Below are 23,953 nucleotides of genomic sequence, written 5' to 3'. Positions count from 1 at the left end.
TATATACCTTTGTTTGCCAGAACTACATGTATCTCCACATTATTTTGAAGCTCTCAATGATGACATTCACTCTTTTTGTTAGGATATCATTTCCTTTGGTGATATCTTCAAGAGTCAAGAATCACAATCTTTTGACTACATGGTAGACATTTCCTCTACTCATTGTACTTTCCTACAAAAAAGAAAGAATATGGTATAGTGGTGCTGCCAAAAGAGAATGGCTGATACCTAAACTCAAATAGAACTGGGAAGAGCATGTATTCACTTAAAAATCTATGGAAATGCCTCAGGGGCCCCTTGTCAAGCCTCTGATTTTTCAAATTAACCACTGGTTATGTCTGCAGACATAACCAAAGTCACAGATTGTATAGCCCATTCTAGAGCTTAGACTCTGGGCATCTACCTGCTGCCTATTTTACTACAGCTGGATCTGACATATGTGTCATTTATGTACCAACTCTTCTAAGTATGAGAAAGAAAACATCGGGGCATCCCTCTTCTTTTTCTTGAAGATTTTTATGCTGTTTAAATTGATATTATAATACTAATCAAACAACATGAGCACAACTTTAATGAAAGAGCTATTTCTCACAAGTCATTGCAACTTAGAAAATATAACTCTAATTTTGTAAACATTTTTATACTCTGACAATAGTATATTTTATATTCATATAATCACTTTTGGGATATGGCCACACCTTTGACTTCTGCTTTTCTCACTCAGAAAGATAGCACATAGATATTCTCAGTCCCTGTTCAAAAAATTATATGTAAATTTCCTATTTCTTATCTTCAAGGGCTGGCTAAAATTTTAATATTTTGACATGCTTTAATAGTTTAGCTGTTCTTACCAATGGACATTTAAATTGATTATATTTTTCCATATTTTAAAGTTAGTATTCCAATAAATCTATTTTAGAGAATTTTTCATTCAATTTTATATTAATTCTTTAGATTCAATCCCAGATATGTAGTTAATCTAATGAGCACCATTTATAGTTTTAATTTTTCTTGACTCTTATTATCGTATTGGTCCTCAAAATGACTCTATTGATTAAAATGCTGCTAATAATATATAAATCTTTCACTGCATTTTCAACAACAGTGGGGATTATTGCTAAAAGCTTTATCAATAGTTCAGATACTGTAATTTATATTCATTTCTTTGTTTATCTATTTTGTATTTCATTTTTGCTAGATTAGGTTGAATTTTTTCTGTACGTTTTCATATATTTACAGGCTTATTATCTCTTGGACACCAATTTCCTCTTTCTTGATCTATTAATAGTACTACATTTATTTTAACATTATGTTAAATTTTCTTTCAAATGTTATTGGCTAACCAAACAATTTCTAAATGCCTGATGCCTGTGGTAAACCATGAAGCTTTTCAGCCTCTATTCTCAAAGAGCAAATATACATTGTAGAATATAGATTGTGACTAGGAATCAAGGCCAGAAAGTTATCCTTACGGCAGTAGGGAACATCATTCCAGGCAAATGAACTAGATTTACTGAACCCAGAGGAAGATTTGGATACACCACATACTACAGTGCTCAAGATCAGGAATACATAAAGGTGCTCTCTGGCTGTTTCTTTATTTGATATTTGACAAGTGGAGTCACATACATTCTAAGGGGGGAAATTCAGTTCTGCAACTGTTTACTACTTCTAGGGATACAGTATCCTAACACAGATTAAGATCCTTTGTGCATCAGAGGAGCACTGGAGTTTGTGTTCATACTCAACCAAGATAGATGGAGAGATCTCAGACTTTTGTCACTGGACCATTTTCTTGGAACCCTAGACCAACACAATCACATCAACAAAATTCTTCAGGGATAAGATGGAATAATAAACTCTTGCAAGCTATCAATATACCCCCAATTTTTCTTATTCCATACTTCCTCCTAAGATGACTATTCACAGGCAACTCTTATCACTACATAATACCAATCATGGAAGAATATGGCCATGTGTGTAGCTTTAAGACACAATAGATGTAAATGTGTTCTTAATATGGAGATGCATCACATATTTTTAATGACTACTTTTTTGTTTGTTTTTAGTTACTTCTGTGCTGGTAGCAATGAATCGTGCTCAGCCATTTATACATTTCCTTTTATGTGTGCCAGAACAACACAGCCAGAGGAGTAGGAGCTTACAAGGTAGCTGTGGAAATTGAAATAAATTTCTTCTTCTTTGGAAAGAGGCTAACTAAATTTACATGGCAGCTGTATCTGTTTTCATTCCTTTAAAAAATAAACAAAGCTAAATAACTGCCAACTGAAAATGGGTTTATTGTATTATCAGGTATTTGGAAGATTTGACTCATACTTCTTGGAGTAGTTTTACATCATATTAGAGGGAAGGGGAAAGAGCTGTTACTTCTCTAGGGGCACGGTCTAAATTAAAACTTTATTTACTAAGTTTAGATAATAAGAAAAGTTTTTGGAAACTGGAATAGAACTAAGATACCTCAATTATTGAATGTCAAAAGTAAGAGAAAAACATCAACAAAGGCAGTAATGATTATATTTTTTTCATTCTAAAAAATAAAAAGTATGTAAAAATTTAGAAGCCTTGAAATGTATTTCAGAATTGGAAATTATGTGAGCAGTTTGACAATAACAAGTCATAATACTCTCCCAACTCCATTATTTTGTGACTCCTTATAAAATTTAAATAGTATCTGAGCTGGATATTCTTATGAATGGATGGGTACAATTTTTTTAATATTAATCAGATTTCTAGTCACTTTATTTAGAAAAATACCTGTAGAAATAATACATTTAAAACTACATCGTAAACCTTTTCTTCCCACCATGCCCACCATGTGAAAAAACAAAAAGGCAGTCATAGGCAAGCCAAGTGCAGAGATCTCACCAGAGACTGAAAACTGTCATGAACTGAAAACTGACATGGACTGAAAACTGAAAACTTTATCATGGACTTCCCAGCCTTCAGAATTATAACCTAATATATTTTTGCTTTAAAATTTTAAGTATACTGCAGACATGAAGGCATTTGGAGGATTCCATACATAAGAGTACTTGAATATTATTTTTGAAAAATCAAATATTATAGACTATAAATTATGGTCTATATAAGTCCATATATATGACTATAGACTAAGAATTAAGGCAAGGAAAAATTACTGCTACTGCATAGGAAGCCCTAACCCAGACAAATAAACTAGAAATTATCACTACACCTATCCAGTCACACAGTACTTCTACAAATTTTTTACTTTGAAAAAAAGTATTTCTTTTTATTTATTGCTATGCATGAAAACTTAAGGTGATGGATATAACCAGAAAAGTGTAGGTGCATATTTGCTTTTAGCTCCATCAAATATCATGTGGACTTCAGTTTGCAAATGGTATGTGAGAATCTGATGAATACCAAGAGGAAAAGTAACAAGTCTCCTCATTCTCAGCCTTACAGTAAAAGTGGTTTATACTGTAACATGAGCAGCAAGGAATCCTGTTCTCCTCCTCCAGCTGGGAGAGTAATGCTGAGACAATCTATTTAATAATTACTGGCTAAATATTTACAACAATGGGTTGCTTTGGTTTTAAAGCTTAGAGTCAAAATATTTAGAAACTATAATGTTTATGTCCAAAGTAATAAATTACATTCTTGTCTTTAAGGAAAGATAACCATATGGCGTCAAATTTTTATTTTTGTTGGTATTATATTAAAGGTCTTGATTGTGAAATACCAAGTTCTTTTCAGCTGAAATGTACCAGAAACTCAGGGATTACTTTTATTTCTAATTTGTTTAAGCCTAAACTACTAGCCTTTCTCTCTAATAATGTACTGAAGATGATAAAACTTTAATCAGACATCTTGTTAAAGCAGCATTATGGTATTGTTATTATCCAGTATTTTAATTAGATTTCATGAAAAAATATGATTTTGTTATTCAATCCCCCTGAAAAAATATAAAATTTTGTCTAATAATGATTTAACTAATGGTAATGAGCTTTCACAGGAAGAAGCACAAGTTGAAGAGAGTACTAAGAATAGATTGGGTTATTTCTGTGTAACCTACCACACAATAGCTAGAGGTCAATGTGTGTTTCAGCATAGTTACCAGACATTGCAGAGACTGCATCCTTGCTGTGCATTCTATGTTCCTCACTTTTTTCCTTGCACTTCAATCACAATTTCCTTCTTGGAGCTTCAATATGGAGTTTCCCCTACCACATTAAGGACCTTTCTGGTGCTATGTAGGCTCTCAATAACATCTCCCTGTACTGCATGCCCCAGGTGTATTGTACTCCACTTTGTAAGCTTTTCCTTTATAGTTAGTGTTCGTGTGTCCTATTTCATTCATTTTCCCTGCCCAGGGTTATAGAATGAATGTTCATGTGCTCCTCCCTCAATAGGGCAAAAACCTAACCATCAATATAGTGGTATCAGGAGGTGGAGACTTTGGAAGGTGAATAGGTCATGAGAGAAGAGTTCCCATCAAAGAGATTAGCACCTTTATTAAAAAAAAAAAAAAAAAAAAAAAAAGAGGCTACAGAGAGCTCCCTTGAGCCTTGCCCACCAAACAAGCACTGGTCATGAACCAGAAAGTGAGAAGTCACAAAATACTAACTCAAGTAAGATGAGAAGGAGGCTGGAGTTAGGGAATGAGGCAAGAGAAATAATCTAAGAGGTTGCAGGGGCAGACATTGTTAGGCATTGGAGAGCCTCCTAGTCCTTTGTAAGGATTTTAAATTTTGTTGTAAATGTTTGAGAAGCTGTTGGAGAATTGGGAACAGGAGACTGATATACTAAGATTAATGTTTTTGAGGATGAATCACTAGTGGCTGGGCATGGAGGCAACATGCCTGTAATGGAGTTACTAGGGAGCCTGTTGCAGGAGAATAACGAGTTCAAGTGCACCCTGAACAACTTAGTGAGAACTTTTCTCAAAATAAAAATTTGAAAAACAGTTTGGGGATAAAGTTTAGTGGGAGATGGTCCTAGATTTAATCCCCAGAACTGAAAAAAATATGTGATCATTAGCTACTGTGAGAGTAATGAACAGAGATATAAAAGTAAGTGCAGATGAACCAGTTATGAAGACTCTAGATTTCTTTGTGTGAGAAGAGTGGGAAGCTTGGTCTGAGATATCAGCAGTAGACATGTTGAAATGTGAGTAGGCATGAGGCTTGTTTTGAAAATAAAGTTAACAAGATTTTCTGATAGGTCTGATTTGAGTTTGAGAGAAAAGGGTATCAAATATGATTTCAAGAAGACACTTGCTGAGGTAGGAAAAACATAAGTTAAAGTTTGACTGTCTCAGTGATACTCTGCTCTAGGTTGTGTATGATCTCCGAAGCAACATATTTCACCAAACTATTGCACTTGATAATAAAAAGTTACTTTATATTTGATAATGTTTTCCTACTTAATTTATAAGCAATTTTTATGTTGAGGTTTGAATTGTAAATGTCCCCCAAACTCCTGTATATTAAAGGTTGGAACACCAACCTGTCATGCTATTGGGAAGTGGTAGAATCTTTAAAACATGGGGCCTAGGGGAAGAATTAGGTCATGGATAGTGTTCCCTAGAAAGGGATCCCTGGCTCTCTTCTGCCTCTCTCTCTCTCTCTCTCCCCTCTCTCTCTCTCTCTCTCCCTCCTTCTCTGCTACTATGAGCTAAAAATCTTTTATCTACCATAATATTCTGCCTTGCAGGCCCAAACCAATGGTGCCAAGGAAACATAGACTGAAAACTGTAAACCAGGATAAACTTTTGATATTTTCACAGTGACAAAAACCTAACATGCTCATCAATTTTTATATCTTAAAATTATTATAACAAATAACTTTTAGATGTTTACTAATCAGTCTCAAGGCACTATTTAATTCAAGCATCCTCTTGAGAGGTAGGTTAGACTATTAACCCCCTTTAGTTTTCGGCTGAGGGACAGTAAATCTAACATTCAATAGGTAATGAATTTGGTTCTTCTACAAAATCTATGATTGTAGGATTCTTTGCTTCCTTTATACATCTTATGTATCAATGGCTGAGCACAAAAGCACTCATAAAATACTTGCTAACTGGTTAATTGAATGGAACATATTTCCTGTATCTTGGCAAAAAAGGGATTTTAGTCTCTTCATAACCATCCACTGATTACTCCATGAAACCAAATCATGGAGTTGTTTCTTCTACTTAATGATTTTATCTGTTTTAAATTAAGTTTATCTAGAAATATGTAACTTTTAAACCTATATCCACTTTCTAATTAAACTTTATGGACATATCCTGGAATTATCCCCCTACTAATTGTCCTAATCTGTTTGTTTGAATTCTCTTCATGGAGTGTGAACTGAAGCACAAATGATAAAGTGCTGTTTCTACCTGGACTTAAAAACTCAACAACAACGTTTAAAAAAAACACTTGTCAGCAGCAATTAGTGTTGAAATCCAGATGGTCAGATGAGACAGATTGTCATCTGATTTTATTAATTTCTTAAGGAAATATTTAATGGAGAGATGGAGTATTCAGAAATGTGCTGCAAATATGTAATTTTTCCAATAATCTAATTTAATTAATTCCAAATGGATTAATTTGAACACATTAACATTGTTTATATAAAGAGAAAGAACAGGTATAAGAAGTCCTAACAGTGGAATGAACACCAAAAGTTTGAACCTTTGAAATAATTCACATTAATTCAAGTAACAGCTTAAAATCTGAATCATAATAAACTTATAATACTGGGCATAGCTATAGTCTCATAACTTCTTCAAGCCACTTATACATATTCTAAATTAATGTTCATGACTGCTCTCAATTACATCTCTAGTTTACATCCATTGAATGCTTGTATACATTATCCTTTGTTTGCTAAAACTCTTCAAGTTATATGAATCAAGGTTTTGGGTGATAAGGCAAATGAACTTTAGGTAATTTGAGCAAAATAAGAACTAAAGTAATTTAGTGCATAATCGCTGCACTAGTTGCAGTACTTTAGACTATGAGATTCTGCCCAAGTTTCACATTTTTGGAAGTTTCTTTGGTCTGTCTTGGATCTTGTACCCACCCCCTTGCCCAGGTTTTTAAGTCTTTTTAGACTAATTTCTGAGCTTTGAAGGTGAAACTAAAAGAAGATTCCTTTTCTTATAACCAATTTTTTATTAATATGAATAACATAGCACTGCAGATATAAGTTAAGGGCAGGGGGAAAACACAAGAAGAGCTCATTCTACCTCCCAGATTCCCAGACCCAGTAGAGAGAAAAGGGGAGGGATCCTAAATTATACAGAAGATAAAGAAGGAGTCAGATGGTTCTTGTAGGGTGCAGGTCCCAAGGCAGCTGCATCAATCTCAGATACTCAGAAGCAGAATTCCTTTGGAATGCATAGTAACAGGACAGCTGGCGCCCACAAAGGGATGACCACAAGCCTTCTCTTCTGTGGGCCTCAATGTGAGAAGAAAACACAAATTCTAAGTATTCAAAGACAAATATGGGAGACAACTGTTGGGAGAAGGAAAGCAAGTGGAATGAGTATTTGTTGTGGAATAGTGGATCTGCAGTCAGTAGATGGAAGCTGGTAGAAGCAGAGTCAAATTCTGATCTTTCTTTACTCACTGTGTTTAACCACAAGAAAGTGATTGCTAGTTCTTCTAGCCTCAGAATTCTATGACCACTGAGACTGGTGTCCTCAGAGGACAAGTCAGAGTAGTACTGAAGCTTATTGATGAACTATGTTTTGCTGTTGACTGGAGCTTTCCCCTCTTTAAACATCTCTTTGTTTTTATCTTATCTTAATGACTGGCCCTCAGATTTTCCATAATATTCATTCCAGTGTAGGCTGCCACCATTATGGCAACTGGACCTTACAGGCTAAAATAACTGAAAGCTTATAAGTCCATCTATTTTGAATTTTTTAAAACGTGGAAAACATATACCATCTGAGCACGGCTATTATTATTACCCAATGACATATTCTTCACCTATAGCTTTGAATTTAAATCCAAATCATTACATTATAAAGTTCAACAATACTATCAGTTCAAGTCTACACCGATATGAAAGCTGTTACTAAAAATGTGGTTGCTAGTCAGACAAAGACAATGGAGTTGTGAAAATTAAAATGATATGAAGTGCCTACATTTGGAAGTATGTGGGTAGTTAGTAAGTATGAATTTCTCCCCTACCTTTTATAAACATAAACATAATAAGTGAGGATCCAGGTTTGTGTCCATTGTTTTCATAATGTAATATCAGGTGTTAAGTTAATCTCCTAAAACTGCTATAACAAGTCTCACAAACTCAGTGACAACACAATGTTATTATCTCACAGTTCAGGAGGTCAGAGTTTGAAATCATCACTAGTCTGAAATCAAGGTGTTGGCAGAGCTGTGCAGTTTCCAGAAACTTTATGGGAGAATCTGTTTCTTGCCTCTTCCAGCTTCTTGTGGCTGCTAAAGTGGCCTCATCTTGTGGCCTTATCATCCCACTCTTCATGGTCAGCATCTTTAAATCTCCCATCTATGTGTCTTTCAAATCTCCCTCTATCTTTCCTTTTGTGGATACATTCATGATTACATTGGTATACTCAGATAATTATGGATAATCTTCCCATCACAAGGCTCCTAATTTAATCACATCTACAAACACCCTTTATTGTCATGTCAGGTAAAATTCATAGGTTCTGGGGATTAAGACATAGGCGAATGTTTAGCCTATACCAAAAGCATCTATGCCTACATGAATAACCCCTCAATAAATATTGTTGAATGACATCTTTCTAAAGCCTCTTTATACTACCTTTCCTGACACCTATCATCTATATTATTGTTAACACTTTGTTTTACCCTGATACACTCTGTAAATATTTCATTTGTATGTGTTTTCATCATCCCCAGAGATCGCCTAACAAAACTGTCTTAAACAACATGGTTGGGAAGAAGACTCCATAGATATGTTAGTATGAAAATTTGGAACCCTTACAGAAACTAGTAAGCAACCAGAGGATGGTTCATTTTTAAAACCATCATTTTTGAAGTCTGCACATTATGCTAATAGTTTTCCAATGATTAAAGCAATGATAGATGATTTCTGTAACTTGGAAGGGAGTAATTATGCCATCAGATGTTTAAATACTAAAATCAGCACTTCACAAATAACACCAGGATGATCTTCAAGACAACGAATCTCATAGTTGAAGAAATAATATGGTTATCAAAGGAATGTTCTGGTCAATAACAGGATATCTTAAACACGGGAAAAATTAGCATAAACACTGGGGGACACTTCATTGTCATTCCTCAGTATAGAAGACAATTACACTTTGTTTTCATCCTCCAACATAGAGCAGTTCAGAAAATAATAATGAATTTGCATACAATTTCTCTTAGTAGTCAAGTCTCCAAAAGCAAGTAAATTAGAATATATCTTCATTTATTCTCCTATTCTGAGTATTTTGAATCTACTTACTGAATCAAGAAATACTGACTAAACATCTGCCAGGCATCTGGCACACGAGGAGGTAGTGAGCATACAGTAGAAAAATAGATGGTTGCAACAACTTTCTGCATTTCTCTGTACTGACAAAATCATATTCTACAAAACTCTGAAACCATTATAAAACATGAATGAATAAGCTGATGGATTATCAAAAATCCACCAATCACAACAGCAACAAAAGTATCTCCTTCAAGTTCTTCACAATGTAACAAATAGGGTAACCCTAACCTGGGCAACAATCATTCCAGTACTCACTGAGGAACATGTAATGAGCATCTAGTGTGTACCAAGCATTGTGCTAGCCACTAATAATTGCAAAATGATTAACAAGAAAACCACAATGGATATATGTTTAATTAATAACTAATCAGGTTCTGACAAAATTGAAATAAATAAAATATTAAATCAACTAATAACATTTTACATATCAGTAATAACAAGGGTGATAAAATAAGTAGACAATATTATTGAGTAATGGAAGTAAATCAAGGATAGTAAGTATATCTTCAGTTATTTTATTGACAGAAAAGAAGTGAAAATAAAATTTAGTGTGAACTTGTACATCCAAAAAGAAAAAAAGGTAGTTTAAAGTCAACAGACTTCAGTGTGTAATATTTTCAAGTGACAAAAAGTCTAATTAATAAAACTGCAGCATTTCCTTCAAGAGAAAATCTAAAAGGATCTTAAAATTAATTAAGTGCTGTATCAGACTACATAGTGTAAGCCAAGATACAGAAAGTTTGCATACAATTAAAGTAGCAATTAAGTTACTATTTGAAGAAAAGCAGGTGAAAAGTTGTTTCTGGAGAACTGCTATGACTCATTGGACAAACCGATTATGCAAGGTGTATGACTCATGTTTATTTCATGCATCTTAGAGTAGGATCAACTGGCATTCAGAGTGTCCTCACTAAAGGAAACATTTTTCAGCATTGCAAGTTTATGTCCAACTCACCCAGGACTGTACCTGTTGACAGAACCTCCAAGTACAAAATCCCCACAGAAAGCAGAGGATGTATCTTAGGTCCAGCTGGTTTACTATTGCATGTAAACTGACTGTCACTTGTTCTACTTGCGTGGGCATTTTGTTTCACTTGGTACCTTGGTCTCTTTCCAGATTACTTTGTTAGAAATGAGACAAGGTCAGAACAACTAAAGGCATAGAAGTGATAGCTGACAGTAAAGAATAAGTCCAAAGAAACATACAACAGAAAACTGTAGTTGCCAAAGCAAGTTGGCCTGTATATTCCAGAAATCTCCTAGAGCAAGCCTGGAATGCAGCACTATACTCCCAGATCACAAGGAGCAGCATGAGTCATCAAAAAAAAAAAAAGTCAACCTTGTTCAAATGTTCATTTTTGACTAATACTTGGGGGTGTGTAATAAACTAATTTAATCTGGAAAGCTTTGTCATTTCAGAGAGGGACCACACTCCACTCTCAAAAACACAACTTGTTTCTAAACTTCATTTATTTTTGAAAAGCAGGTTTAAACTTCCCTCAAAAGATGTATGACCAAGTGCTCTGAAATGAGGTTTATATATCCAGGAAGCTAAAACAGCATCTGATCGTGACTATAGTGCCCTTACCCCAAAGATTATGTTGACCACATGATCTGAAATTTAATAAATAATTTTTCAATAAACTTAATTTTCCAATGCACTTAATAATTATAATAAAAAATAATAGCAGATAACACATATGTTAAACAGTTTTGATTTCCTTGTAGAGATGGTATGATTTACTCCCTCAACAACCTGAAGAAGTACATATTATTATTCTCAAAGTATTGAAGAAAGTATTGCTGCTTTCACTAGTTACGTCTAGGCTCCACTAAAAAGAAGGTTCAGAGTTGAATTTGAATTTTGATTATAGTATTTAACTATACAGAGAGAGAAAAACTTAGATTCAAATTGTTTCTGATATCTTAGCAAAATGTTAATATGTTTTTAAACCTAAATTGATTCAGAAAATATGTTTCTGTGGTTTCAAAGTGAGGTTGAATTTCTTGATAAAAGTATATAGGAAACCAAAAACCTAGGAAAGAAAACTGATTCAGAATTTTAAAGTGTGCTTGTAGCTAATAGAAATCAATGAAGAGTGTATGATTTCTTGAATTTCATATATAGTGTCACTAAATCTCTAAAACTTGGTGTAGCTTATTAAATTACTATATTCAATAATAGCCATATCAAAACAAATTTGCTAATTGAAGGAATGAAGAGTAAATTAGGAAATGTGTGAAAGACAGGAAAAAATAGACTTTCATACATTACTTTTAAATAAATATAATGCAAATACACAACTCTCAACTTTATAGTTACTATGGTATTTTAATAAGCTGTGAAATAAAGATTCTATCATTTGAAATTCTGCTTCTGAAAAAGACTCACTAGTTATTAGATATCAATTTATTTACACAATATGTTGAGTCTGTATAACACTATAACTTAAGTAAGCTGCAATCCAATTTCTTCTGTTTCTTACTTGACAAATTATTAAAGATACACTATGCTAATCCCTGCTAAATTATCATATATTATTAATTAGTGAAACCTATGAGTTTATATGTTATAATCCATAAAGCATTTTTATCTCTTTTTTAATCACTGTATTATAATTGTGCTTCAGAATGTCAAAACCAGACATGGGTCAGAGAAAAGATCCAGAATTACCTGAGCATTATGTGTTTCTTTGAATGCTAAAGAAAATTTCAGTGAATGTAATAGCAGAAAATTACACATTGATGATGCAAGCTACTGTTTAGCTTGGTATTTTCAGGAAAATGTGGTTACCTTAGCAACTAACACATCACATGAGCTCTGCTGCTGCATGCATAATATCTCAAAGTCAAAAGCTTTTCCCTCTGGAAGAAATCATAACACCAGACAGGGAAATAAATAAACCACCATCTCCCACATAATGAATTATGTTACTTATCTCTCTGACAAGTAGAAAATATTTTTATTTACATCATTGTTCTTGTTTACTATCCTGTTGAAATGGGAATACTAAAGAGATGAAAAAAATAAACTGTATATCATAAGGGTACAAAGTGAATCTTAATTGAATTAATATATGAATATTATATTAATTCACTTATAAACTTGTATAACTGAATAATCTTTGTGGGGGAAGTAGAAGTAAGTTACTTTAAAATTTTTAAATAGTCCATTATTATTATTAAACACAAAAAATTGTAATCCTCACGACAGTAACTTCAAAGTTGCAAAGTAATAGTGTGAAAATTTAAAACTCTAGATTTATAAACCAAAACAGTCTCCTGCAGTGAAATACTGTAACAAACTCCTAGTAGCATGAATATAGACATTGAAATCTTATTAATTCAAAGACAATTACATGCCTTAATTCTTTAATGGTCTACGTATGCATTTTAGGAGAAACAAATATTCACTGTAGGCTTCTCAAGTTCAAAAATTTTTCAGTAACACTGGAAAAGGTGGTAAACCTTTGCAGATTTTATGTTGTAGTTAAGAAAGACATATAATAAAATAGGACAGGAGAATAAACAAGATAAATTACATTGTAGCAACTGCCATCAAGAACTTAACCTGTCCTCTGTCTCTACCTCTCTCTCTCTTCCCTTTCCTTCTGGATATTTTAGTTGTGAAAGTGTTAAATGAAACACAGCAGGGAAATGATTGGGACCAGAGGAATTCTGTCAGGTGGTGTATCTATCAGAGCCCAGGCAGAGAAATGGATGGCTCTATGGCAGAGAATCCTGACCGAAACGACCTGGATCCAGAGATCAAGGCAAGCACGACTTGTAAAGGCAAAAATCAAACACATCTGACACCTGGGAAGACACAACAACAGGAACACAGTATCACTTCTCTGATATTTTTGCCAATGGTACATAATTAATCTCAAAAGAAATACCAGATAAACCTAAATTGAAGAACATTCTAAAATAACTGGCCTGTAATCTTAAAGAATGTGGCCATGAAAGTCAAGGAGAGTCAAGAATTTTTCCTGATCAGGACAAAGGACAACTAAATACAATAATATATGATTTTTAACTGGTTATTTTTGTTATGAAAGACGTTATTAGAATAATTTGAATAGAGTCAAATAACTAAATGAAGTAATGTATTAATTTTAATTTCTTGATTTTATTTGTTGTGTTGGGGTCACTTAGGACAATGTTTGTGTTTGCAGGAAATTCTCACTAAAACCATAGGAAGAGGTAAGGTCATCACATCATCATCTTACCCTCAAGTGGTTCAGAGAAAATTTTCTTTGTACTTCATCCTTTTCTTAACTTTTGAATTGTTTCAAAATACTATGTAAAAAGTTATCATGGCAGGCAGTGGCTGCACATTGTGTACTGTGAAGAAAATATTCTCTAAAGAGGTAGTATCTTAACCTCAGAGTTGAGAACGGAGTCAGTTATTCCAAGAGGATTCTAGGCAGAAGAACAAGCTGGTCCAGAATCCTATCTTGTGAAGGAGATAGACGGATAGAAGAGCAGAAGAATAATATACATGAAGCAGGAGGCCATTGAACAGGGAGGAGTGATGAGAGACATGCAGACAGATCTCAGGAAGGGCCTCATCACAGATCAGAAGTATGGAGTCTGATTGGGGATCCAAGGAAAACTACTGAAGCACAGAGACAGTACAATAAACTCATTCACTTATTTTTTTAAAAAAACGCTTACTGGGGAAGGTAGACTAGAGACTATATAAAGAGGCAAAGGGGTATCAGCACTAGAATGAAAACTGGAGAAAATTGTCAGATTGGAAGTAGAGGTGACAGAATTTACAAATGAATGAGTTTGTAGAGAAAAATAAAGGGTATTAAGAACTGTTGTTTCCATTTAGAACTGACTATGTCCCAGGCAGACTCAAATCATTGCACATTTATTCACTCATATAAGAATCCCCTGAGACCAGTACTATTCTTAGCATGATTTGTGCATACTGAGACATGGAAAAGGAAAGTGAGAATGTTACAGTCACACAAACTTTGGAGGTGTAATTTGAGTTAGTAAATTGCACACTTAGCAAATAGTATGTCCATATATATTTTTCTATATATGTATATGTATATTTTCTTTTTAAATTTCTTATACATAATGCATAACATGTACATATGAAATTTAATGAGTTTTGACAAAGGTACAAAACTGTAACCAACACAATCAAGGTATTTGCATTACCTAAGAGTTTTCTCTGTAACCTCTTAGAGTTCATCTTCTCCACCCCATCCCTAATCCCCTCAACTCTTGACAAACACTAATCTATTTCTCTGTCTTAGCTTTTTACACGTTATAGAATTTCATTTAAATGGACTTATACAAGCACATGCTCTTTGTTCCTGGCTTCTTTCACTCAACATGAATGCTAAGGATCCACCATGTTTTCATGTGGATTGGGAGTATGTCCATTTATTCTAGCAGTCTGTCATATCCCATTGTACACATATAACAGAATTTGTTATCCACTACTGGTAGATGGATATTTGGGCTTTTTCCAGCATTTGAACATTTTTCATGTAGTTGACAGGAAAATTTGTGTACAAGTCTTTTTATAAGTTATTTATCCATTTATTGTGAATAAGCATAAGCCAAAGAAGGGAGTTGCCAGGTAATACTTTTTTGTGAGAAACATTTAAACAGTTTTCCAAAGACATTGTATTATTGGACATTTTTATCTATAACTCAGAGAATTCTATTTACTGCCCATCATTTCCAACCTTTGACATTGTTGGTCTTTTTTAATTTTAGAAATTCAAATGCATTTGTAATTTACACTTTGGGGATAACTAGTAATGTTGGCCACATAGTTCATGCTTTTATTGGTCATTAATTTATCTAAGTATCTGTTTACTTTTTCCAATTAAAGAAATTGTTAGTTTTTTGTCTTCTTATTACAAGTCCTTTGTAAGATATATCTATTGTGAATATTTTTCTGCATGTATGCTTTACCATTTTATTTTCTTAATGTTATGGGGTTTTTTTCTTAGTACTGAGAATTGAATCCAGGGGCTCTCTATCACCAAGCTACATCCCCTATCCTCTTTATTTCTTATCTTGGGAAGGGTCTATCTAAGTTGCCTAGGCTAGTCTCAAACTCCCAAGTAGCTAGTAATAAAACACATCCATCATGCTCAGCATTTTCTTAATGTCATTTTTTTTTTAATGTTACTGGGGATTGAACCCAGGACCTTCACATTGAGCCACATCCCTAACCCTTTTTATTTTAAATTTTTATTTTGAAACAGCGTCTTGCTAAGTCACTGAATTGCACAGGCTGGGCTCGAATTTGGGACCTCTTGCTTCAGCTTCCCAGAGTGCTAAGATTGTAGGCATGTGCCACCACCCCCAGCTTAATGTTATCTTTTGATGTTCAAACATTTTAATCCTAGTAAACATTAGTGACAATTGCTCTTTACAGTTTGTATATTTTTTCTTAAAAATCCTTACTTAAAGGTGCATTTTCTCTTATATTTTCTTTGGAAGTTAATATTAGCTTTTATTTTAGGTCTTTGATTTATTTCTGGTTTACTTTGTTTAGGTGCTGAGGTAATAATTCAGATTCACTTTTTCTAGTACATATATCTAGTTGTTCCAGCTCTGTTTTTGAAAAGATCCATTTCCTTATTACACTGGCATTTTTGTGTAAAAAATTAGTTGATCATATTTGTGTACTTCTATTTATAGACTCAATATTATGTCCCACCTATTGCTATCACTATTGTATGCCTATTATATACTCTTTTGTTTATTATAATTATATAATAAACCTCAAAATCAATGTAAATTCTCAATTTTGTACCTGCTCTTATTTTTTAAAATAATTTTTTTTGTGTGTAGAACAGTTTCAGATTTACACAAAAACTGAGACGGTAATACAGACAGTTCTCATATACCCTACATCCAGTTTTCCTTATTATAAATAGCTTACTTCAGTGTGATACAACTGTCATAGTTAATGAGCAATATTAATACACTATAATTGGCTAGGGTCCCTACATTATTCAGATTTATCCTTTTTCTTTTAGATTGTATAGATTTTGTGGAGAAAGACTATTACAGGAACAAAGTGACATTTTTATCACATCACATCATATCCAGGATATTTAGTACCAACCTGAATGATCACTGTTGATGTTGGGCTTCATTATCTGTGAATGAGATAGGATTTTTAAGGTCTCTTCACCAAAAAGTTACACCTCCTCCCTAAGTACTCTTTGGAAGGATGTCACTATTAAAGAGTGAGGACTTGTGTTCTACCTCTTTTAAAGTGAGGTATCTACATAAATCATTTGGAATTCTTCTTCAAAGGAGATTATTCCTTTTCCCTCTCCTTTATTATTTATTTATTCAATCATACATTCATTTATGTTAATATGAACTTATGAATATGTACTTTATACCTTATGTTATAATACAATACTAATTTATTTATTTTGTTGCTCAAATTATTCCAGCTTTGGCCATTGGGAATTCTTTCTTTTAAATATGACATTCCTTTGGCATACTCCAATCTGTGTGAAATTGTTTAAATTTTTATTTTTTGTATTTTGTTTAGCATATCTTATGTTTTTACAGTACAAGCTAATCCAAGATTATCTAGTACAATCACTGCCACATTCCAAGTACCAACCATTTCTCCAAGAAATTCGAATTCCTTTTATTGAACAAAGGTATGAGAAACCAATATTTGAGTGTGAGGTATGCTGTCCTTTTTCAAATTTGTTTTGAGTCTTTCATATTTTTTGTATTTCTGTGGGAAAACTCTTATTTTGATTGAGAACATACTGCATTCTTCTATATCTTGAACGCTGGAAAGATTATCACATCTCTTTGATGTAACTGGAAAATATATGACAAAATTAGGTGAAAACGGAGAATCAAAAATTATGTTTTGGACATTAACTTAGCCCCTGTCCAGCCTCCCATTTTTCAAGACCAAATTATGAATGTTTGTTGTGAGATAATAGGGACAACATGGGCATAAATGAGGTAATTAAAGAGTGGTTTATAATCTTGGCTGGCAATATAGATAATGTGAAATGGGAAGAAAAGGAGCAAAGGGGAAGGGGAAGTGGGAGGGGTACAGAAAAGGAAAGAAGGGAATGGAATTAATATAAGAAAATGAAAAAAAGGAAACAAAGTCTTTGTAAATAGGGAGGGATGGGGGGGTTGAAGGGAGGGCAGGGGAAGGGGGAAATATATGAACCAAGAGAGATTAGGTAAAGGTGCAAATTTCCAAGGATGAATGCCATTATATTGTATACCTAAAATATACCAATAAAATAAAATTTAAAAAAACAAAAACAAAAAAACCCCAAATCATTTAATTTCTATGTTACTGACCTACATGTCTGATGTGGAGAATTTTGAATTTATAACTGTAGCTATTTCCATGTGACTACATAAAATATCAGAAGAGGGGAAAAAATCTGACACTTCTTAGACATCAATCACATTTTAGATAGTTTTCAAGGTCTTTTGTATGCAATATATATTTAAAGACTTACAACAGCCTTGAAAGTGACTAGTATTCTTGGTTGGTGATTGTGAAGATTAAGGTCTGAGAAATTAAGTAACTTCTCAAAGTTACATAGGGAGGAAGAATGAGGCTAGGACAATAAATTTAAAATAGGGTTGCCCAATAAAATATTGCATTGAACATGCACTTAAAAATTACTCAGCTTTGCACAGTGGCACTATTGTAGCCAATGAGGTTTATCCGAGAAGTGATTATTGCTAATTGAAAAATTACCCATTGCTTATCTGAAATTTAAATGTAACTGGGCATCCTGTATTTTTATTTTCTAAATCTGACACACCCATTCAGGACCATCTGGCTTCAAAGTCTATGCTCTTTCCAACCCAAAATGTTCAAAATCTAGATATTTATTGTCCCCATATTCTGTAATTTAACTTATTGTACTGCCATTTATATGAGAAAGTGGCCCGCCCATAGTCCACACTTTGAAAAAAGTGTATTACATATCTGAAATTTAAAAGGAGTTTTATTTTTATTTTATTGTGTTGTGTTTGTTTGGGAGAGTAAACAGCTAAATAAACCTTTATAAAATTAACTTTGTGCTTCAGTCAACTGTCATCAAATTGGAAATTTTCTAAACCAATAATTCCATTACACATTTTAACTGTTCCTTAGCACTTCAAAATGGAATCTAAAACATGTGAAAGAAGAAAGAGATACAAAGTCTTGTCACATTTGATGGTCTTAATTTCTAATTAAAAATACCATGCCAGTAACACTGATGACTTATTCTCTGTGTGGAAACAAGGTAACCTATCAGTAAACTACAAGAATAATTTATCACTTTACCTACAATCAACTCTCAGTGTAAATTTGAATTTTTCATCATACCCTTCAAGGATTTATATTTCTTCTCTCTGTAGACCCACATACTATAAAATTATGATTTTCTACTTAAACGTATTTCTTGTGATCTATTTCAAAACATAAGTATATTCCTATTTTCTATATTCGTAGGTTCTTGAGACTCTCAGTTTTAGAACTATGGGAAACAATATAAGTTTTTAAAAATTACACACAAAGGTTTTTATAGCCTTGGAGTACGAGTGAAATTTCTAAATAAGATATCAAAATTAAAGTAATAAACGCTAAGATTGACAGGTTTATTATTCAAAAATGTGGAATTTCAGCATAGTTTAAAATACAGGAAAAAACTTAAAAGTCAAAAGTCAAATTGGTCAAAATGTTTTCATAGAATAGCTAATTGTTCCCAAATTATTTTTCTTTAGTTTTCTATTTAAAAAATACAATTGTGTATTTACTGTTATTTTTCCCAATATATTTTAAATTTTTGTTTGTATTTCTTGTATTCCAATTATTCCATCATGATTCAGTTTTCTTATTCTTGGGACACATCCTTCACTAATTATTTTAGTAAGGATCGTGAACTGTAAACGGTCTTGATTTGGTCTGTAACTCTGTAACAACAGCTAATTATATAAAAAGTGCAAGCAAGAGATGCCAAGATGAATTCAGTATCTTTTTTTCTACCTTGAAACCATTGTTTTTAGCTTTGATAATCTGCAGTTTTACTTTATTAATGTATTTGTATTTGTTGTTTGGTAATATTTGTTAAATTATAGAAAATGAAGCAATTATGGTATATTGTATTTGTATATTAATACATAAGAATTGAAACTACAACATGTAAAGTTCAGAGTGATTGACCTAAAATAGACCCAAACGCAGAAGTCATGTAATTTTGAGTTAAAGTCAAAATTCTGTGACAGCCATGTGAAAAAGCAGATATAAAATAACCACGGAAGATAGGACCAAGGTTTTAGTCCACTAGCTTGGTCTCCAAACTTTCAAATAACTCTTCTCAGAGAGGAATCCAGTTTCAGTAGAAGAAGTTCAGGCAGATGCACTGTGGCCTTGAGCATATTAAAACCTAATTTGAAGAAAGACTTACTGAGCCAGAATAAGAGACTATAGCAAATTATTCTGAAGCTACTGCCTCCTGGAAAGATTTTTTTAAAAGACAAAATAGTCCTTCAGCTGAGCCATACCTGTATCTTAATTGAATACAGTAACTGAGGCCACAGATTACACAGTTTAGTTGGGCAGGGGAGAGACATGCTGGCTGATTTGGATTAGATTATTCCACTGTCTTTCATCAGACAGCTGCTTACTTCCTCCAATTCCAGTGTTTTGAGACAGGTGCATATATTGCATCCTTTAAGGGAAAGTCTTGCTTGCAGTTTCAGCTGATCTTCCTAGTGGTCAGGAAAGTGGCCTGGAGAGTTAGGAATAGAAACAAGCACAGTATTCTGGGGAAGATTGAAAATGTTTATTAAAATAAGTTGAGAACTTTGCATAGCAGCAAAATTTACCTAGACTAACTTGAAGAAATGATAATAGCAGATATGTTCCTGAAAAAAAGAAGGTACATAAATAAGTTAAATGTCTTTTGTTGAATGCAAAATTTACTAAGGTGACATTGTAGCAAGAATAATATTTCGACACATTGCCTTACACAACTTGAACTGTTACAACAAAATACTACTGATTAGGTGGCCTAATGAACAGATAATTATTTTCTCCTAGTTCTAGAGATGGAAGTCTAAGACCTGGGCATTAGCACGTTCAAGTCCTAGTGAGGGCGCACTTCCAGGTTTGTAGAGGTTGATTTCTCACTGTGTGCTCATGTGGCCTCTCCTTGATGTGTTCTCGTAGAGAGGGAGCAAGTTCTCTGCTGTCTCTTCTTAAAAACACTAATCCTATTCATAGACCCTCACCTTTAAGACCTCAGCTAAACCTGATTCCCTCTTAAAGATTTTACCAAGTACCATTGTGTTGATGATTAGGACATCTATATATGAACTGGAGTGGGGAACAAAATATTCAGTCTATAAAAAGCACTAAGTCGTTGTGTTTTTAATCACTAGAAAAGCCTAGAACTTGTTCTGTTCTCAACTCCAATAATGAAAGAAGGCTTCAATTATTCTCATCTCAGAATTGCTTTTATAAACTATAGAGTAGGGAAGAATCAGGATCTTATGCAAGTTCAGTTTCCTCAGAATACTAAGTAGGAAAGTTCTCCTGGTGTTTGGAGAAGGAGACAAATTAGAGAAGATGGAGTAGAAAGAAAAGAACAGCAGAACAAGTGGAAAATTGACAGGAAATTAGAGTCCAGTGTTTAGTCTCCAGAAACCTAGCTGTGGGGAACAACCAAAGCAGAGGTGCTTGAGTCATCTTGATGTTGATATTTTGTTCAATACTGTTTCCAAAAGGTCCTGAGATACAACAAACCTGTTTTCAGTGTTCAGACAGAGAAACAATCTGAGTCTGGAGCCCAGTTCCCTAAGCATGTATAGAGTTTGCCAAAGAACCACAGCTGCCATATTCCCACACAAGGTGAAATAAAAGCATGCAGAGGTCTGGGGACCAGGAGGGCCAAATCCAGACATGGAACTGGCAGAAATCAAGATTCTATTATTATAGATGGCTGAATTAGGTAGAAATATTATATGCAGTCAGATAGGACTAAGCTATTGAGAGAGTCAGGACAAAGGTGAAACACACCACAACTGCTGCTGGAGACAAATCTGTTGGAGACAAGGCCTCATGATAAAGACAAGACATCCAGGCCTGTATACTTCCTCAGGGACAAACATTGGGCTTAATGAAGTCTAGACAGGCATCAACCACCCCAGTGAGTGACCAGAGACCTCTAGATCCATCATCTCCTGAAGGAGTCTTTGTTCTTTCCATTCTTGCTTCTTATGTGACTTGTTTCCCAAGTCACTTGTTACCTAAGTGACTATACTTGTAACCTTACTGGTTGATATGTCTGTGGCCCACATTGTACCCCCATGGGTTTTACTCTATAAAACTCCCCTGTAAAGTGGATTTCCCAGCTACTCACTTGGGTTCCCTCCTGCCTATCAGGATTTGTCTTATCAATAAATATCTTTCTATTCTTAACCTCCCTTGTTTCTAGAAATCAATCTTCAATTTTTAGAGAACATGAGCTCAGCTTATCAGACAGCTGACAGGTTAGGAGATAGTGTATTTCATCTCCAGTATTATTTCCTATATCATTTTGATTGAATTAAGGATAGGATATTGGAGAAAGAAGCTACTTGGAGATAAGGATGGGAAGTTACATTAGGGATGGATACAGAAAGGGGAATTGTATTAACCATTGTTTTCCAATATTTTAATATCTGGAGCCTTGAGAATGTACTGGCCAGCTTTCTGATTGCTAGAACACAGTACCTGACACCTGTAACTTAAAAGAGGAAGGGTGGGGCCAGGGATTTAGCTCAGTGGTTTTGCCACCTGCTGTGCAAGCGCAAGGACCTGAGTTTGATTCCTGGTACCAAAAAAAAAAAAAAAAGAGAGAAAGGGTGTGTTTTAACTCATAGTTTTAGAGGTTTCAGTCTATGGTTGGCTGACTTGAAGAGAAAAATATCATGGCAGAAGGGCATGGTGGGGCCAACCTGCTCACTTCGTGGTGGCTAGAAGCAAAGCAGAGAAACACTACCAGATCACAAGGGTCCAGGGACCTGACATAGATCCCAAAGCTACACATCTATGACACTCTGAGACATACCCAGAAGTGTGCTTTACTAATCTCCAAGATGTCTCTCAAGTTGATACAATTGACAGTCACGATACACTGTTCACAGAGAGTCTGCTCGTCCAAGGACTAGCCAATTTCTAGAGACAGTAAGGGATTCTACTTGTCTGAAAATGTCCTTTTCATACACAAACAAAGTAACCCAAAACTTGTACCCTGAACCACTGCTATCCATTATTAAACTGAGGGCACCATTCTGTCCTAATTGCCTGATGCCCAGATGCCAGGCAACTAGACTTAGACCCTACACACTATAGCTTGTATACATCACTCAAACTAGCCAATTCTAAACTTGTCTATTCTTCCTGGCCTGTTCCTTTCCTCAGAAATCACAGTAAATGCTCTTTTCCATGATTTTTCCCTTGCTCCCTCTGACTCCTGAACCTATTTGCTTCTCTGTGTGGCCACCTGAATGAAGTAGAGTCTCCTTCTTTTCAGAACTGTAACAAATTAACTTTTCAATGGCAGTCGCTTCCTGATTTGTTGACCTCACCTTATTCAAACAATCATAAAACCTAAATTTTAGAACAGAAGCCAATATCCAGAAAGCACTCGAACAAGGCACTATATTGATAGGCCAGACTGGTGCAGACATTCTCCTCCTAGATATATCCTATTCCTTCTGCAACCTGAGAACAGTTGGGGAAGGATGAAAATAAGGGAAATTCCTTGAGAGTGAAAAAATTGTCAGATCTTTGGATTGACACATATTTAAGAAAAACAAACAAGCAAACTAGGGAAAATCCACATGCATTCAATTGAAGATGTTGAACTTCCCAGACCCACAAATAACACACAATACATCAGTGACTGAGTAGGTGTCTTACTTTCCTTGTTGATGGGTCAAGAAAATACTGAACAGTCACAATTTAAAGAGGGAGAGGTTAATTTTGGCTCATAATTTCAGAAGTTTCAGTCCATGGTTGATGGGCTCAAATGCAAAACAGCAACGGAGAAGGACTTGCCATGGAGGAAATAGGCACAGGTCATGGTAGCAAGAAGTAGAGATCAAAATAAAGAGCCAGAGAGATATACCCTTCCAGGTCACAACCCAACCTCATCAAATCAAGGCACACCTCCAAGTAGCATGTCATCTATGAGCACATCAATGGACCAATACACTGATGGGCATAACACTCTCATAACCCAATCACTTTCCAAACACATAAGCACTGGAGGAATATTTCAGATTCACTCCATAACAGTTGACATATGGATTCAAGAGAAAGAGGAAGCACAAAATGATACTTTTGCACATCTGAGTGGAATTTTCTACTCTAGTGAAATATCTCAGTGTTTAAATTTTTAAACAAATTTTGTTTATTGGTATTTATTTATAATTATAA

The 23,953-nt window shown here is 34.3% G+C and overlaps 1 pseudogene; it reads left to right on the top strand.

Annotated features, from left to right (window-relative positions):
- The first annotated feature begins 18,162 nt into the window (after positions 1–18,162).
- Positions 18,163–18,312, top strand: LOC147825291 (U4 spliceosomal RNA; annotated as a pseudogene).
- The last annotated feature ends 5,641 nt before the right edge of the window (positions 18,313–23,953 follow it).

The sequence above is a fragment of the Heterocephalus glaber genome, unplaced genomic scaffold, assembly GCF_053883595.1.
Source record: "Heterocephalus glaber isolate CG9 unplaced genomic scaffold, H.glaber_assembly_v1.0 deba00001504, whole genome shotgun sequence".
NCBI lineage: Eukaryota > Metazoa > Chordata > Mammalia > Rodentia > Bathyergidae > Heterocephalus > Heterocephalus glaber.
Note: the sequence above shows the minus strand (reverse complement) of the source record. Positions and strands in the feature narration are given on the sequence as shown.